Source organism: Phragmites australis, chromosome 16 (assembly GCF_958298935.1).
Source record: "Phragmites australis chromosome 16, lpPhrAust1.1, whole genome shotgun sequence".
Classification (NCBI taxonomy): domain Eukaryota; kingdom Viridiplantae; phylum Streptophyta; class Magnoliopsida; order Poales; family Poaceae; genus Phragmites; species Phragmites australis.
The window spans coordinates 18,118,832-18,138,155 of NC_084936.1; positions in this window are offsets into that span (position 1 = coordinate 18,118,832).

Consider the following 19,324-nt stretch of genomic DNA (forward strand, 5'->3'; position numbering starts at 1 on the left):
ATAAAAAGTTCGCTGTATCAATGGAGACCAGTGAAAATCCGGGACCAGATGACCCAGTAGCCAGGTCTAATATATGGATTGGGTATATATATATATATATATATATAGACACACACACGATCGCTTAAAAATTTGTAACAATAGGTTATTATCGTCCGTTCATTTGGTGAGATAAGATCTCGTCTTATGAACAGTGACATCTTACAGGCTCCATCAGTCAGTTAATTAAAATAGTGATGGTGGCCACGTGTTGCCCGTTCAACGGGCGAAGCAAAGTCTCGCCCACTGAATGGGCGATAACAAGGTGTCGCTCAATGAACATGTGACATCTTGCTGTGGCTGAATTTAACTTTATTTGCAGTAGAATATGCGTTTGTGTACCACAATTTTTTTGTTGTCGATTAGTTCAGTGCTATTAGATGTTTGTGTGATATTTTGGATATCCGGATTTGATGTAAACGGAAAGTTGAATACGGTGATATTAATTGGAACAACGACATACACGGACGGCGGCATGCATAGTACACGATCATTATAACATAAACAAGTATCGCGTCTAAACCTAACATATCTTAGAGAATGTAAACAACAGGATTACAACATCTGATCTACTAATCGTAATGTGGGTATTTTCCCTTCCTCGCTGCTTCTGGTCCTGTCTCATGCGCCCGAGGTGCTCTCTCGCGTTTCCTCTCCCTCTCCGCCTCACGGGCCTTCGCCATCATGCGGTTATACTCCTCCCTCATTTTCTGCTCCTCCTCCTAATCAGCTTGAACATAGCCTCCATCCTCTTATTGGCTTTCATGTTATGGAAGCGTCTCCAAGTGGTGCGGTGCTCAGTGTGAAGGAGGAACACATCTGTTTCCGACTGCTAGTATCTAGCCATTATAAGAAGTCACATAGTGGTGGTGACAACTGCAATGAAAACCAAAATATTAAGTGATAAATCTTAGTTATTTTTGAGTAGTTTGGCTAGAAGTTATTACCTCGGTGGGAGCCAATATTTGTACTTCCCTGGGGTGGATCATACTCGTAGTTGCAGCACATGAATAGCATCCTTCCGTAGGTGTAGGAGAACTCAGAGGATCTCACGACCCTACAAAAGTCTCCACACCAGCACATGGACACCTCGAATCCATCAAGTGTAGTATCCGACAAGTATTTCTAGCGGAAAGGATTGGATGCCATGTTCGTCAGAGTTGTGGAAGTTGATGCTATTGGTTTGGTTGTACGTGTGGCCAGGAGGTCATCTATTTATGCAGCAGATTCGTGACGGTGCATGGACTAAGTCCACAGAAATCGGCTCTGGGAAACAGTTGATTCTGCATTAAGGTGTTGTCATATCAACCGATCATGCTACTTGTGAAAAGCCTATTTCTAAAAAACCTACATCTAAAAAGGTTACTTCTAAAAAACCTACTTCTAAAAAGTCTACATCTAAAAATGCTACTTCTAAAAAGCCTACTTCTGAAAAGCATACATCTGAAAAATTAGGTCTGAAAAGGCAATGTCTGAAAAGGCGATGTCTGAAAAGGTTACTGATGAGAAGGCTAATTTTGAAAATGCTAGGTTTAAAAAAGATATGTCTTAAAATAGAGTACATATTTTATTATCACGGTTGGATGTGTACGGGTAACATAAATTTGACGGTAATATTACGCCACAGTAAAAGAACGTATGCTGGTACAACACATCTATAAAAGGCTCATGTATCTAGAAACTGAAGCCACAACGATCAATGGAGACTAAGGGTGTGAGGGGTGAAGAAGAGGGGGGGGGGGGGGCGGGGCGGGGTGGCTGACGGTGAGATGGAAGGGTTTATTTGGTCCAACTGAGTATGAGGAGCTTCTCTGTAACTTACCTTTGTAGGATAGGAGTGATTTTCGTCACCCAAGTCACCTAAGAATTTACGAGCATCCGAATGAGCCCTGAGCCAAGTGCTCCAATGGCTACAACTACATTGTTCAGATGTACGATGTGAGCATTCATAGGGGTGTCAATTCTTCAGATGCCTGTTTGGTAGGATGAGAACTATATCACCATAACCGTTCGTATCTTTTTTTATAAAACATTATATATTATGACCTTCATATTTCTACAGGCTTCCGACGGTGACCCTGATAGCAATCAATACACGATATGGGTTGATCCTCCTGTTCAGCACCATATTCAAGATTATGTCCACCAACTGCGAGACCAAATCATTGACTTGCAGAGGGAGGTGGAGATTATGCCAAGTCCTCCCATAATACACCTAGATGACACTTATGTATGCATCGATCCATGATACACCTACCTGTGCCACAATATGGATGCTCCTCCTCCACCTCGTGGTCCTCCTCCTCCTCCTTCGTTAGCGCAATGCGATGCTGGAGATTATTGGGACTCAGTAGCCTCCTCGTAGTTCACTCTAAGTCAGTACGATTATAACCACTATCAGGATGGCGTTGTAATTTGTGTATCGTCCCATTGATCTTCGCCCTTTTACATTCCTTAAGGCATGTTAGGTGAAACTCTGGTACACCACTAGGGGTATCGTATATGCCATTGTACATTAGGTCAACATACTTATTATGATTATTATGGAATGCTCCTTCGATGTTTTGACTTAAACTGAAAGTTTCGATGTATACGATCAAAACTTCCGATATGCCTGAAAAAATGAACTTAGCTAGATCTACGAGCAACAATAAGTTAAACTATGAAACGCTTGATGCAAGAAGGTATGATACTATTCAATTTGAAGTAAAACCATCAAGCATAAAGTCTAACTCAAGATAGTAAATGAATTGCTCGAAATTGCATAAGAGATAAGAAATAACCAAGGAGGGAGATGCAACAAATTTGTTCCTGAAGTTCAAATCCTTTAGGGGATCCCATATCTCCGTTGAGGAGCTCGGTCGCACTTGAGCCGGGTCTCTTTCAACTCTTTTCCTCATGAGGTTACATAAAACACTCCTCCGCTCCACTTGGTATTCCTTCCCTTTCGGAGGCAGAATCCGGCCTTCAAAAACTCCTCACGACGCACCACAAGTGAATCGGTGGCTCGTGAATGACTCCTAGCCGTCTAGGAGACCTCAATCTCCAAGAGTAACAAGTGCACACGGAGCAAAGCTTGAAGATGAAACCTAGTGCTCAAAGATGAACTTGAAATCACTTTCACTAGATCTCTCACTCAAATCCCTTTCTCAAGATGTAGCACAAAGCAAGGGAGAGGAGAGGTGAACTTTAGGGATCTAGAGAGGTGTTTTCTTGTCAAGGCAGCAACAGCTCAGAGAGGGTAAGGCGAAGGGATATTTATAGGGTATCCTCCAAAAACTAGCCGTTATGTACTTTTCTAGCCCACATCGGAACTTTCAACCTTAAGATTAGAACTTCCAATCTATTCAAAGTAACAGCTACGCCTTACTCTATCCAAACCGAAAATGGAAATATACACACATAAGAACTTCCGACTAAATACACCATAGCTTTTGATTCAACAGAGAACTTCATGAGCGCTCAAAATTTTAACACGCTGGCACTCTGATCAACATCGGAACTTCCGATCCAAAACATCAAAACTTTTGATTCAACAGAGATCTTCTCGAGCGCTCAAAATTTTAACACGCCGGACACTCCGATCAACATCGGAACTTCTGATTCAACACAGAACTTCCCAAACACTCAAAATTTTAATTCGTTGGACACTCTGACATATATTGGAACTTCCGATATGACCTATCGAAACTTCCGATATCAACAGAATGTTTTAAAAACAAGTGTCCATGTTGTGTATTATGTCTCTCATTCTAAGGATTGACTTTGAGCACTAAGATCATAACAAAGATTTCAGCGTTACATCCCTCTTAATAGTATGACATTCCTATACTCAAATTAAAGTAAAATGCTATAACTATAGGAATAACCATGCACCATCTTCTTTAGGGATCGCCAACATCGTTTAGCTTTCATCATTGGGACTTTTACTTATTAAAATACTCATTGAACATATTAGTCCCTTAATCATTTATCGTCAATCATCAAAACTCACATAGGGGGCCTAGATGCACTTTCTATCACCCACTTTTTGGTGATTGATGACAACACGATTAAAGCTTACAAGAGATTTTAAATGAAATTATTTTTGAATGCAAGGATATATGGTGAGCTTCCCCTAAAGGTGTGCATTATATAATTTTTTTTTTTGAAAAATAAATGCACATCTTGAAAGAAAATTTTGTGAAAGCTCCCCCTATATCTTTGAATTTACGGGTGTGCAAGTGTGAACATGCGCAATATTGGCATAAGAGAGTATGAATAAATATAGCATGCCATCTCACATATATCAAAAGATATTGCATATGACATGATAGCTCACACAATATGAAACATAATTAAACATACAACATATGACATAGCATCCACAATACAGAAAAGTAGTACATTACATCACACTAGCACAATAAGTTCTTACAACACATTAAACAACATTCAATACATAAAACAAGTCCAACTGACAACAATGGAAAGAAAACGATGATGTCCTAAGATATAATTAAACTGTTCTCTCCCCCTTTGGCATCAAGACACCAAAAAGAAGAAAGAAGCTAAGATAGTGGTCTTCTCGTCGCTGTCCTCCTTGTCGCTATCCTCATCTCCATCGGACTCAAAAGCAGAAGAATGAGCAAGAACTGTACTGAAAGGATCTTCTATCACATCCTCATCACTATCATCAACAGAACCATCGAGAGAGCAAGGTGGCTGAATATCCAGGTGCCTGTGGATCTTCTTAACTCTCCTAGTGAGCTTCTTCCTAGCATCCCTCTCCTTTTGAACTCTCACAGAAGTACTCTTGCATAAGCAAAAGATGGACTTTAAGATCCGAAGGGTGGAGGATGAAGAAGTCAATTCTGGTGGTGGTGACTCCGCACTCAGAGAGGAACGAACACGCTTAATCACCCTTATTTGTAGCCTTGAGTGCTTCACTTCCTTGTGAAAAGAGAGGTTGGTGACTTTTTCAATCATAAATATCATATAAGGTGCATAGCTACATACTCTCTTAGGATCAAGAGAGGTAAAGCAAATCTCCTTCCAAATGAAGTTAAACACATCAAACTTTGTGTTACTCTTCATTTTTGCATGCAAGTTCCTGGTATAAGAAAGAATACCGTAGCATCTCCATCTTTAGATGCAATTGTCTTCCTCACCATCCTGTTAAGATAAGCATAAAAAGGAAGAAGATATTTTATTTTTCCAAGCTTGTATTCTTCATCTATATCATACATGAACTGCATCTCTTCTGTCTCCATGACATTTTCATTATGGATTTTGTCAGTGTTGTAACGATCATCTGTAGTGAAACCCAAAAGTCTAGCGAACACTGAATATTTGATCTTGTACCATGTATCATTTGTCATCTAATGGATAGTCCTTGCATCATCATGATCAACATAATTGGTAGCATAAAACTGGGCAATCATTTCTTCACACCAAGGATATTCAAATGCCATGATACCCTTCAGATTATGAAACTCACAAGCTGCAATTACTTCATTAAACATGTCATTATCTTGTCTCTTCATGTAGCTCTAATCAATCCACTACATACGAGATGTGGGATACTTTATGGAAAGAATCACTGACTCATAGTAATCCTACCGAAAGAAGGTCTAGAAATGATTATCAGTGGAGAACTTGTCAAACTCAAAAGGATATGATTCTCTTTGCTTCTTGACAATAGTGGATTTTCCCTTGTAGCTGATGCAATGCCTTGGGTGATTATTAGCTCTCTTAGGCACGTGCATCCTCAAGAGTCCAATCTCCTCTTGTGGATCCATCTCAACATCTTCCTCAATTTCTACCTGAGCACTAGAGGTACCACCTCTTCTAGGTGGTAGAACCACCTCTACCAACATTAGCAGTTTGAGGGCTTCGCTCAATTACGAGAATAGTTGGATTTGGATTTCTACCCCTACCGGCTACTTGCTTTTTGTTCTTTCTTTGTCTTGAGCTTTCTGGTTGAGATGAATCGATTCTAACTTTGATCCTCCTATCATAAATAAGTCCACCTTTCTTCATCACTGATCCTGAGATAGATAGGTATGCGTAAAGACTTGGGATCAAGCAAAAGAAGATCGAAAGTTCTGATTGGATTAATCGAAAGTTCTGACATGGATCGGGAAGTTCTGACTTTCACTGTCCACCACCAAAATCAAGATTTCTATGATTTTTACCAACAACTATGAGAGATGAGTATAGATCCAACATCTAAGGACCACATGCTGTACTTCCACTAAATGGATTCATAAGAGACTTAACATTTCAAGAAACCCTAGAAGGGGATGAAGATACCTTGAGGGAGAGCACACACCGGAGAAGAACATCGATCCGGAGAGGAATCGGAGTCTCCAGCCGAGGTAGAACCCAAATCGGAGGAAGAACTGGAGGTTCTGATGGCTCGGAAGGTCCGGTCACCGGTGGAGCATGAGACCAAGGTGAGAGGCAACGGTGAAAGTGATAGAATGAGGAGGAAAACATTTCACCGATGGTAAAAAGTTTTGTTAACTTTAACACATCGGATGTTCCAGTCATAGGATCGGAAGTTCCGATACGTTTTAATTTCCAGAAAGATTGAAGACCAGAAGTTCCGATGTATGAATCAAAAGTTTTGATATGCTGATTTTTTGAGGGAAGAATCTGGGAGTTTTAACTAATTGGATGTTCCGGTCTGGGACACCGGATATTCAGCAAAACAAATGTTTTTGAAGGAATTTGAAACTGATATTCAGAAGGACTATTAGTGAGGTTGATCAGTTGAACACTTTTGATGTTTTTCCACTTGTGATCAGCGAACACACAATCAATCAAAGCTATAATCACAAGCGGATCAACACGATCCGAAGATCATAATGGATAAATTGGTATAAAGATGAACCAATAAATCCGACAAGCGATCAAAAGAGCAAATGGAACCAATAGTGGTGAATTGACTTAGAGATTGGTCTTGTATGAATCCAAATATTGTACTAGGACCAAAATTCATTTAGAATGAGATCCCTTAGCACTAGATTCACATTTTGCGCATAAGTCACCCAAGGGTCATTTTTTTTTTGGCAAAAAATATCAATTTATTCACGTCATGTGGTTTGTATATGCTCATTGAGAGAACAACACGTTGCCAAGACATGTTCACCATATTAGTTCAAACTCATAGGCAAATATACAAACATTTAATGCAAGGGGTCAAGCCATGTTTCGAGAATATAGGATATTTAGCTCATTTCTTAACTCACAAAACCTATACTCATCTAGGGGCTTGGTGAAGATATCCGCTAATTGTTTTCCGTCCTTACGTGTTGTATGTCTATGTCTCCCTTTGTGGAGTGATCATGAAGGAACTGGTGTCGGATATCTATGTACTTGGTTCGGGAATGTTGGATGGGGTTGTTGGCTATCTTGATTGCACTTTCATTGTCACACAAGAGAGACACTTTGTTCATATAAATTCCATAATCTTTAAAGTTTGCCTCATCCAAAGCAATTGTGCACAACTACCTGTGGAAACGTATTTCGCTTCGATGGTGGATAGGGCTACGGGATTTTGTTTCTTGGAAGACCACGACACTAGAGACTTACCTAAGAATTAGCATGTACCCGAGATGCTCTTCCTATCCACTTTACAACCCACATAGTCCGCATCAGAATACCCAATGAGATTAAAACTTGAACCTTTAGGATACCAAAGCCCTAGGTTAGGTGTATGAACTAGATATCGAAGAATTATCTTAATGGGCACTAAGTGACACTCCTTTGGAGCGGCTTAAAATCTTGCACATATGCACACACTAAGCATAATATCGGGCCTAGATGCACAAAGATAAAGCAATAAGCCTATCATGGAACGATATACCTTTTGATCCATGGGTTTACCATCATTGTTGAGGTCGAGATGGCCATTAGGTTGCATGGGAGTACGAATAGGCGTGGCGTTCTCTATGTAAAATATCTTGAGCATATCCTTGATGTACTTGGTTTGACATATGAACATGCCTTCCTTGAGTTGCTTGATTTGAAATCTCAGATAGAACTTCAACTCTGCCATCATTGACACCTCGAACCACTTGGTCATCTTTTTTCTTATCTCATCACTAAAAGACTTATTAGTAGAACCAAATATAATGTCATCGACATATATTTGGTATACAAATCAATCACTATCAAGCTTTTTTAGTAAAGAGAGTAGTATCGACTTTCTCAATTTTAAAGTTATTCTTGACTAGAAAATCCTTAAGGCACTCATACCATGCTCTAGGAGCTTGTTTAAGCCCATAGAGTGCCTTATGGAGTTTATAGACATGAGATGGGAATTTAGGATCCTTGAACCCGGGAGGTTGTTCAACATATACCAATTCCATGATAGGTCCATTGAGAAATACACTCTTCACATCCATTTGATAAAGCTTGAAATCATGGTGAGTAGCAAAAGCAAGTAATATACAGATTGACTCTAATATAGCAACGGGGGCATATGTCTCACCAAAGTCCAAACCTTCAATTTGTGTGAAGCCTTCTGCAACTATCCTTGCCTTGTTCCTTGTCACAATCCTGTTTTCATCTTGCTTGTTGCGTAACACCCATATGGTGCCGATCACGTTTTAGTTGGGCCTTTTTGCCAACGACCATACTTTGTTTAGGGTGAAGTTGTTCAACTATTCTTGCATTGCCATCACCCAATTCGGATCTTCGAGTGCGTCTTCTAGGTTTAAAGGTTCCAAAGAGGATACGAAAGAGTAATATTCACAAAAATTAGCAACTCGAGATATAGTAAAGACTCCCCTATTTATGTCACCAAGAATATTGTCGGTGGGGTGATCTCTTTGCAGACTTTGATGAATTCTAGGACGTGGCACTTGTGATTGAGGTTCAACTTCATCTTCTTTATGTTGATCAAGGCATGTGTTGTATTCTTCTTGATCTTTGGATGCTCCACTTGAATTGATGAAGATAATTGATTTGAATCTTCTTTAGGCTCTTGTGGTCTTATCTCACCAATCGCCACCCTCTTGATTACTGCACTTGAACTTTCTTCATCACTTAAAATATTAGGATCAACTTGCTCTACTTGAGAGCTGTTAGTTTCATCAAATATCACATCACACACGATTTCAACACAACCGGTGGTTTTATTGAAAATATGGTATGCATAGGTATTTGATCCATATTCAAGCAAGAAACCTTCCTCTACTTTAGAAGCAAATTTGGAGGATTTTTGCTTCTTGTTGAGAATAAAACACTTAATTCCAAAAACACGAAAGTATGAGACATTTGGTTTGTTACCGGTAAGTAGCTCATATGATGTTTTCTTCCAGAAACACGGTGTTGATGGCCTCCGCCCAAAATGATCAGAGATCTTTTATTCATCAAGCATGGTTCTTGCCGTCTCAATGAGCGTGCAGCTCTTCCTTTTGACAACCCCATTTTATTGAGGGGAGTAGGATGCCGAAAATTCATGCTTGATTCCTTCCTCATCAAGAAATTCTGCAATTTGAGTATTCTTCAATTCACTCCCGTTGTCACTTCGAATTTTCTTGATCTTCATGTTGAACTCATTTTGGGCTCTTCTTGAAAATTTCTTGAATGTTCGTTAAGTTTCACTCTTGCATGCAAACAGAACACCCAAGTAGAACGAGAATAATCATCAACAATTACTAATCCATATTTATTACTACCAATGCTTATGTAAGCAATAGGACCAAAAAGATCCATATGAAGTAGCTCCAAAGGTCTTGTGGTCGTCATGATGTTCTTGGCAGGATGAAGTGATCCAATTTGCTTTCTGGCTTGACATGCACTACAAATCCTATCTTTTTCAAAGAAAACATTTGTTAGTCCCAAAATATTCTCGCCCTTTAGAAGTTTATTAAGATTCCTCATACCGGCACTGGCCAGCCTACAATGCCATAGCTACCCCATACTAGATTTAGCCATCAAACAAGTCTCAAGGCTTGCTTTATCCGATGAAAAATTCACAAGATAAAGCTTACCCTTCATATGACACTTGAAGACTATTGAGGAGTTATCTCTTTTAAAGACCATCACATCAACATCGGTAAATAAGCAATTGAAACCTATTTCACATAATTGAGATACAGATAGCAAATTGTAGTTCAAGGATTTTACAAGCAAAACATTTGATATAGAAAGGTCATTTGAGATTGCAATTTTACATAAACCCATTACCTTTCCTTTTCCATTGTCACCAAACACAATATTCTCATGTGGATAATATTCTCATGTGATGATCCACTTGTATCAATTCATGAGAACATTGATTTCTCCCCGGTTATGTGATTTGTGCAACCGCTATCGATTACCTAACTTCTTCCATTGGAGTTATAGTTCTACAAGAATAGACCAAGTTCTATTTTTAGGTACCCACAGTTTCTTGGGTCATTTCAAGTTAGTCACAATCACTTTTGGTACCCAAATGAATTTCTTAATAGAAACATGCTTATGTCTAACACCAACATACTTAGCAACAATTCTACCATGACTATTTTTCTTAAGCACATATAATACATCAAAAGTAGCTTGAGGTGCATGAATATGGTTTTGGATACTTTTGGATTTGACAAAGTTGATGAATCCTTTCTTTTGTACCAAGGTTTCAACTTTCTTTCCCTTGGGAGGATAGTATCCAAGTCTTTTATGGTTGAAGTTGATTGTTTGATAATCAAGATACTTCTTGAAGGCCTTACTACCCATGTGACACTTTAAAAGGCCATTGTGAAGGAGCCCCATAAGCTTCTCATTTTGGATTGCTAATGCTTGCATAGATTTAGGGTTAGTAGCATAAGCATTAATATCAATATCTTTGCATTTAGAACAATCAATGTTGTTTGAGACACTAGTAGAAGAAGATGCATCATTAGAAATGGAGGTGCTATTCTTGACAATTTCGAACTCAACTTCAAGGGCTTTATGAACTCTATTTAAGCAATCAAATTTCTCTTGAAGTATTTCACTTGAATTCTCAAGATTAGCATTTGAAGCTTTGACTAACTCAAGCATTTTAGCCAATTTTTTATTTTTCTCCCTCTCTTTATCAAGTCCTTCTCAAGTTTAAGGTTTATCTCTTTTTCAAAGATGAGCAATTCTTCTTGCTTATCGAGAGTTTCCTCTTGACCTTCTATTGTCTCAAGCAATTCATACATGCTAGGTAAAGATGTTTTACTTAAATTATCTAGCAAGTCATCATCACTATCACTACTACTACCATGCTCACTAGTAATATCAATATTATATCTTGCGCCCTTTTGCCATAAGACAAATGGGTGCCTCATCGTCTCTTGAGTGATCAAATAGTGACTTGGTCGGTGCAATGGTTGCAAAAGCAATAGTTGCAACACCTTCATCGGAGTTGTTAGAATCCCACTCTTGACCAATGTGAGCTTGACCTTTGTAGTTCTTCTTGTGATACTTGCTCTTGTATTTCTTGTGGTACTTCTCTTTCTTCTCATTATCTTTCTTGTCATTCTTGTTTGGACAATCGGCTATGAAGTGACCCGGTTCACCACACTCATATCATCTTCTCAATGAATGTCTTCCCTTATACTTGCCAAAAGCTTTTCTTCTACCATCCTTGTTGTAACCACTCTTCTTGAGAAAATTGTTTAATCTTCTAACAAAGAGTGCCATGTCATCCTTTCCTTAGTGGTCTTCACTCTCATGTTCACTTGTGCTTGATTCAACTTCTCTTTTTGCTTTCAAGGCGAGATCTTGTTTCTTTGAGCTTGAGCCTTGGTTGGTGAGATCATAAACTTCCTTGGACTCTTGTTGCATCAACACATGTGCTAGAATTCTTCCAAGTACATCATGAGGTGTGAGATCATTGAAGTCTTGTCACTCCTGGATGAGTGTCACTAATGTGTCATTTCTTAGAGTGATAGCCCAGATCATCTTCTTGACGATGAAGTTGTCGGTCATCTCCTTGCACCCAAACCCCTTGATCTCATTCACAAGGAGACTTAGGCGATTGTACATCTCACTCGGCGTGTCATCACAAACGATCCAACTTGCTCTTCAATAGTTCGATCTTGGACTCTCGGACGCTTGAAGTGCCTTCATGAACATCAACCAGTGTGTCCTAAATTTCTTTGGCACTCTTAAGACCTTCTACCGGGTTGAACTAGTCTCCAATCAACACGCTAAATATTGCATTTACGGATTGAGTGTTCTTGTGTTCATTTTGATCATCTTCGGGGGTGGGCTTGTTTGGATCCTGCACTGGATAAACATTTTCCACTATATGCTAAATAGAAGGGTTAATAGATTTCAAGTGTATTTTCATTTTATGCTTCTATGCTACGTAATGAGTACCATCAAAGTAAGGTGCTCTACCGAAATGACTTGAAACATATGAAGATGCATTTGGATACTCATATGGAATTTGAGCTCCTTTCCCTTTCTCCGTTATCTTAGATTTCTCCAAGCGGTTAAGCCTAATTGGGAGATTAGGCTCTGATATCAATTGAAGGATCGAGATACGACCTAGAGGGGGGGGGGGGGGTGAATAGGCACTTTTTCAAATATTATAATAGAACAACACAATGAAAATAGATATCGGATGTTCTGATTTAAACTGAAAGTTTTGATGCATACAATCGGAACTTTCGATATGCCTGAAAAAATGAACTTAGCTAGATCTATGAGAAACAATAAGTTAAACTATGAAATACTTGATGCAACAGGGTATGATGCTATTCAATTTGAAGTAAAACCAGAAAGCACAAAGTCTAACTCAAGGTAGTAAACAAATTGCTCAAAATTGCATAATAAATAAGAAATAACCAAAGAGGGAGACACAACGAATTTGTTCCCGAAGTTCGGATCCTTGAGGGGATCCTACGTTTACGTTGAGGGGCTCGGTCGCACTTGAGCCGGGTCTCTTCAACCCTTTTCCTCGCGAGGTTGCACAAAGCACTTCTTGGCTCCACTTGATATTCCTTCCCTTTCGAAGGCGGAATCCAGTCTTCACAAAATCCTCACAGTGCACCACAAGTGAATTGGTGGCTCGTGAATGACTCCTAGCCATCTAGGAGACCTCAATCGCCAAGAGTGTCACGTCTCAAATCCGTAATCACGTAATTAAGTCTAACCATGCGTTATTAGTGTTATGATTAATTTCGGGGCAATTTATTTAGGCACACTAGAGAATTTCATTTGAGTCAATCGGATGAGAGAAGGAAATTCGGGAGAGAACAGAATAGAATTTGCAGCTAAAATGGACTGTTCTCTAACATGTGGGCCCCACCAGGTGGGCCAACCATCCCATATCTCAAGGGGCACCAACCCACCTATTCTCTCTCTCTCTCTCTCTCTCTCTCTCTCTCTCTCTCTCTCCCTCACCCATTCTCCAACTGGCCAAGGAGCAGGAGCTCCCCCTCTCTCAAGCTCTGTGTCCCTTACTCCCTCGAATCCGCACTGTAGAAGCCAAATTGAGGTACGTATGTGGTACTCACGTGATCACTAGCTCATGAGCTTCCCATCCATCCAATTCATTTTTGTTTTCCCAGAAGATTCGAGCCGGTTTTGACTCATTTTGGTGTTCTTAGTCGAAGAACAAGGAGCACCAGAGTTCTTCCTCTTCCTGAGCATTTCCTCCATCTTTCGACGGTCACCCACCTCCACAAGCACCATGGGTAGGTCCCTTAGGCTTCCCCAGATGTGAATGCATGATTTGGTTGGTCGATTTCAAGTTAGAGTGGAGTTCTTGAGCTTTGGAGCTAAAATGAGGATTTGGGTGAGATTTGGGTTAGGAATCATGTTGTTAGGTTGGTGAGTAAGTTCTAGACTGTATGAACTATCTCAAACATGTCTCCCTTTTTGGTTTGGAGAGGCTCGCATATCAAATCGGCCGAGATTTTCTCCTTGAAGCAGCCTCTCTGGACAACCCGGATAATCCAGATTAACAAAAAAGTCTGGGTAAACCTGGAGAAACCCCATTGAATTGTCTTTTAAAATCGTTAGGGTTTAGGGTGCAATTTAAATATAGAACCCTTTGGATAGGGCATATACATGTTGATGTAGCATAGATTTAGCATGCGAGTTGAATCGGCTAGGGAAAACACTTTAGAACTCAACTCGGCCAGAACCCGAATCGTCCAGATTAACCCGGAGGGTCTAGGTAAATTCAATTTAGATTTAGCTAAGAGCCCCACTCGGAGCCTCATCCGTAGTGTCTGGCCCAATCTGGAGTATCTGGACTCGACCCAGAGGTTCTGAGTTATTTAAAAAATGGCTAACCGAGAGCCTCACCTGAAGGTTCACTTAAAGGTTCCGGAACCCAGATACTCCGAGCTCAACCCGGAGTCTCTGGTCTCCTGTTACTTTTCTGGTGTTTTTTAGATCGCAAGTTCCATTATTCCTCCCTATGTCTTACACCTTTAGCTTGTCGTTATGCATATTGTAGCATGCACTGTGCACTTTATTCATGCTCATCATTGCACACGTTCTTCTTTAGTGAATGAAGAACCGGAGCATGTCGCGACCGTATGTTAGGTGAAAAAGAAAGATTGTCGGTGTTGAGTATGTTGTCAACGAAGAAGACTATGACAAATTCGATGACTTGCCTCCTTTTGGAGAGAATGTCGAACTTTCTCTCATTGATCACACTGAGGAAGCTACCTACATACGCCGCGACCATAACAAAGTATTAATCGTTTAGTGAAAACAACTTTCATGTATTTGATGAAATTTGTACAAATTTAGGATACGCTTTAATTTGTATCGAGGACATGTATGGTGAAGAGTAACTTTTTGAAAGTTCCGATCTAAGTGTCATTCCATGTGATCAGACTTATGTGACACCACTCTATTCTTTGGTTGGAAATTTGTATTATTAATTTTGTGCATGTTTGAATTGGTTAGAATTCAAATTGGATTAGAAGGAGAAAAAGTTAACCAAGAATCAGTGGTTAACATTGATTTTCCTGAAAAGAGTATGAAAAATTAAGATTAACATAATTGGTTTCACATTTTTTTGATATGGATATTTCATAATTTCATTACAGAATTAACAAATTACAGACTAATTAATGAAATAAATATAATGCAAATTTCATGCATGCAAGTATTTTTATCATGTAGGCGATAGTAATACAAACTCAACAAATTTGGTTTCATATTTTTCTCAACTCTAATAATTTTTCTATGAATTTTTCAAAGTTTTCAGTCAAATTTATCAATAGAAGAATATTTCCAAGGGTAAAAACTTATCAGTGCCGGTTCTAAATTGCAACCGACACTGATACTCTATATATCAGTGCCAATTTCTACTTAAAACCAGCACTGATACGTGTATCAATGCCGGTTAGAAACTAGAACCGACACTGATGCATCTGCTATATATTTATCCAACACTTAGTCGCTCTTAGTCGCTCTCCTCGTTCGCTTCATTCCTCCATTCAGCCTAACGCTGCTCCTGCTCCCGATGCATAGCTCCTCCTCGATGCGCCGCTCCTCCCCTACCGCTGCCTCCTCCTTGACCGCCGCTTCCTCCCCGGCCACCACCTCCTCCCCGACCGCATCTCAATGTGCCGCCTCCTCCCCGGATGCCGCCTCCTCCCTGACAGGCCACCTCCTCCTTGACCTCTGCATCCTTCCTAGTTGCCACCTCCTCCCTGACCGCACCTCGACGTGTCGCCTCCTTCTCGGCCGCCGCCTCCTCCCCGACGGGCTACCTCCTCCCCGGCCGCCTCCTCCTCCCCAACCACACCTCGATGTGCCGCCTCCTCCCCGACCGCCGGTATGTTAGGTTTAGGTCAAATTATGTGCAAACTTGAGAGATTTTGATGCTCATGTATGTTGATGGATGCTCATATATGGATGGATGGATGTATGCTCGTGTATTCTATGTGTGCTTCAACATGGTGGCAATCGAATTAGGTTTTCTTCTCAATTTTTGTGTTGCCGATTATCATGGAAAACGACATGCAAATATCAAGAAATTTGCTATTTATCTGATGACAGATTTTGTTGTCCAAAATCTATCTAATCTTCGGCCCTTTGATGTGCTTTAATTTTTGTGATTTGTTTTTGATTGAGGTTGCTTTAATCTGATGGCAAAAAAGTTCATCCCACATGCAAATATCATAAGAAGTTCTCTATTTATCTGTTTGTATCTATGTATCTCTGTTTTTGTCCTCATTTCTTGTGTTTTTGTATATGCTTTTGCCTGTGCTGTGAATATCTCTCTATGTGTGTATGTGTGTTACTATGTATATATGTATCTTTCTAAATTTATTTATATCTTTCTATTTATAGCCTTTTCTCCATGTCTCTTTCTCTCTCATAAACTCTATAAACTTCGAATAATGGTGCCGTATTTCAGACATATGTGGGATGAACTTGTCTGTGTTGAGATGCCTATTCATAGGTTTAAGATTGGTTATATGTACATCTCGAAGAAATTAAACTTTGTGAAAGTTCAGTGAACTATGGCCATTACTATTTTTCTATCTCCCTTTTTTGACCGCTTAAGAAATTATCAAAAATCTCCTCTATTTTTCGCAGATCAGGTTAGTGATGGCACTAAGAATAGAAAGATATTGCTATAAATAGAAACCAATTTTGCTATGTTTTTGAAGAATTTGTTTTGAAGTAATTTTGCTATGGATTTGTCAGCTATTCAGAATCCGAAAAGCACAACTATGGTTCAAATAGATAGTCGTATTAGTTACAAGTTTGTAATTTGTCACAGTTCATCAAGACAGTAATGTAGTTTTGTTTTGAACTTGGAATGTTATTTGTGACGTGTTAAGTGACTAAATCTTCACATGCCACATCTTGGTAGCTATTTTTGTTTCCGATATCTTATGAATTTAGGACTTCTCTTATTTGTTCAAGGTGTTCTGTTGTGTTGTTCCTGGGCAGAAAAATCTTAGGCCTTTTTATTATGCCTATTTTTGCGTTTGTGTTGCAGCCTAAGAATGACAGCTGGTTTCAGGCCTTTATCATACCCCCTTTTTATTTGGGTCTGTTTGCGGTTTTTGGACCTTTCTGTAAACCTTTTGCTTGTTTGAGGTTGCTATCCTAATTCGTTGGCCTTGACATGTTTAAAATCTGGCTACACAACGTGGCAGCAGCTCATAGCTAGGTTCATAATTTGATAGATTTTGGAGGCCAAAAATCTGTCGCCAGATAGCTAGACAGACACATATCATAATATCATAATTTATCTGTAATTATAATAAACATATCAGCAACTAGAGTGCCTTCTACAATCTTGAGTCAGTTTCTGTAAGATACATGTAACTCGAAACATATATTGTTGCAATCATCTGACCTTCTCTCATTGAAATGCGGTTCCCAAAAAGCTTAGGAACTAAACATTCTAATCAAGTGTGAAGTGTAGATTTATATGCCATGTACTGAAAGTGACATCAAGTAATAGTGGTAGGGATTCAACAGATACCTGTGGATTCTAAATGCAGATATATGCCAGAAACATTCAAAGAAGATGATGCTAATATACATGGCCCCATCTATCACACAAGAGTTTTTTTTATTATGTCCCAAAGAGCCCTTTCCATTCTTCTACCTTTATTAAGCCCCTATCTACAACACCTTACACAATATTATCTAGCCACACAAAAATTCTCTCTCTTTCTTAGCTGCTCTTCTAACAATGACAATTGGGCATGGCTCCAGTTGTGGAAACAATAGCCACAACTCTAGAACTTGCAGTGTCGACAGAGGCCATGGGAACAACATTAGCATCACTACCAACAGTAGCACGAGTACTAGTTGTGGTGGCTTGAGGCTGTTTCGGGTGCATTTTCTGAAAATCTTGTTCACCTCAAGGGGCTCTGTGACTATTTCAACAATTTGCTACTGCATATTGGGTTTCATAAAAGAACTCAATTAATTTATGAGCCAAAGACATTCTAAATTCCTTATTGATTTTCTTTGATCAATATTTAATTAGGAATTTCCTTTTTTGTGTCTTCTGGAAACATATTTAAAGGGTTATTTATTCATCATATGCTTTTCTAATTTTGCAGCAACAAAATCAAAGGGAAAAAGGAAGACAAGTTAGGAAGGAGTAGGAGAGATAGGAAGAAGAAAGACATAGAGTGTTGCCTATTGTAAAGGTATACAACTTGTATTGTTACATAATCAATTTGCTTCTCAAGTTGTTAAAAGTATTTTCGTTTTTACTATGGGTAATTGCCATTGATGTATGGAGTATTTGTAGTACATGTTTGATGAGAAAAAAAGTTTGTGACAGCATTTGTCTTCTTTTCATTTGTTTGCACATATTTTTACAATCCTGGCAATGTTCTCATGGTTTTACTCATATGCAAGTAGCTCCGGTATTTCATTACAATTCTACAAAGGAATATTGTATGATGATTTTCTTTTCATGAGCTCATTTTATAGATATTTTTTCATTTATTAATACCTATCAAACGAAGAAATTCCTTGCATTTTCTTCTTTGATGAATTGCCTCTGTGATGAATACAATGATTTTTCTTTATGGCGTATTGACTCTTTCTAAGAGCAAATGGTCATGTGCCATGCTTCAACAATTTTGTGTAAACGTGGTGTCAGACTTTGTTGCAGACCGACATCAGTTTAATGTTGTTCTACTAGCCATCTCTGCCATGTCGCTAACATCCACACACATGCAATCATTAGATTTTTTTTTTCTTTTTCTTCTTTTTCTTGCTGGACTTGTTAGGCCACAAATTGAACTCTGGCAATGTTTTAAGCTGCCCAGATATATTTGATTTTCTCCTGGCTATCATCCCGGAGTAGTCTGTGCACTTGGATTCTTTAGTAGGCACATTGATAGAAACACATTCGTTTAATAATAAAATTTTTATATAGGAATGGCACGTACAAAATCCAACTGCAGTGCATAGCCACGTCTTGTCCCCCTTCCGATACAAGGCCCCTCCTCAGATTCAAGTCCAGTCTCAGTACAAGATGAGCCTACAAATATGAAGTTGGACTAGACAGGAGGCGGTAGCCCGAGTGTGTACCTCAACATAGATCAATTTGAGTTAGAGACAATCGCTGATGCTACATAGGGCACAACCGAAGATGATGCTCTGGATGGTCAGGTCGATCCTGATGCTGATACTCCGGAGGGTGAGACGTTCGGACAAGAGAGGAGTGGACAAGGTCCCAGCAAGATGCCCGAGGGATGTTTCGTCATCACGGAGGTCAATTCATTCGGGGAGCCCATGAGCCCTAAAGTTGTTCTGGGGCCGTTCAAGATAGCAATCGGGTGTCTCATGAGAGACCATGTTGCAGTCACATATAGAAATTGTTGAG